This window comes from Halichoeres trimaculatus, unplaced genomic scaffold (genome assembly GCF_033239565.1).
Source record: "Halichoeres trimaculatus isolate MK-OKI-2021-1 unplaced genomic scaffold, fHalTri1.1 fHalTri1_scaffold_1, whole genome shotgun sequence".
In the NCBI taxonomy this organism is placed as follows: Eukaryota; Metazoa; Chordata; class Actinopteri; order Labriformes; family Labridae; genus Halichoeres; species Halichoeres trimaculatus.
The window spans coordinates 7644138-7644990 of NW_027437179.1; positions in this window are offsets into that span (position 1 = coordinate 7644138).

Below are 853 nucleotides of genomic sequence, written 5' to 3' on the forward strand. Positions count from 1 at the left end.
GGGCGCTGATATTATATGAAGTCTCACATGAAAATACCTTATAAACAGCTTTAAACGTTTTGTTCAGTAGAATGGAAACAGTTCATACCAAGTGATGGAGAGTGGAATCTTAAACTCCTTTACATCAGCATGCTTTCCAAAAAATATAAGTAGGTCCAGACCTGCTACTGTTTCTCTATTGACAAAGACCCAGCATCAATAAAAGTAAAGACCTCTGCACAGTGCTGCCAAATTGAGTAGGCTTCTTTTAAACACAGGCCGGAAAAAAATAGAATTGGGCAGGTTGATAAAATCTGGGCTTTAAAATATGCTTTTCTCTACAGGTTTTGGCAATTACTTCTAAAGTCTTAACAAAATAGTTGTCATTGAGTGGTAAAAATAAAACTCTAAATATTTCAATCAATTGTTGTATCTTTGGATTCAAGTTATTAGTTTAGTCTGCTATAGAGAGAATCCATCTAAGCTGACAATATCACAATAATGTTAAGTCATTTGTTAACCAAGTGTCAATGTGAAATGGTATTGGCATTTAGAGGCAGAATCCTGCCAAAGTGGTGAACATGTATTCCAACAACAGCAACAAAAATTAAATTATAAAATTATAAATAATAGGGATGTCCCGATATTACATTTTCACTTCCGATACGATACAGATACTGCAGCATTGAGTTTTGGCCGATACCTATATTAATCCGATACGATATCAGCATTTAACATATATACTTTTATTACTTATTCTGTAGTATGTCTGTCATGTTAGAAAAGGCTTGATTAAGTGATATTATTCAAACAAAGAACAGTAGACGGCAACAGTAGGTATGAGCAAAAACTGACCCATTTATTATTAACCAAT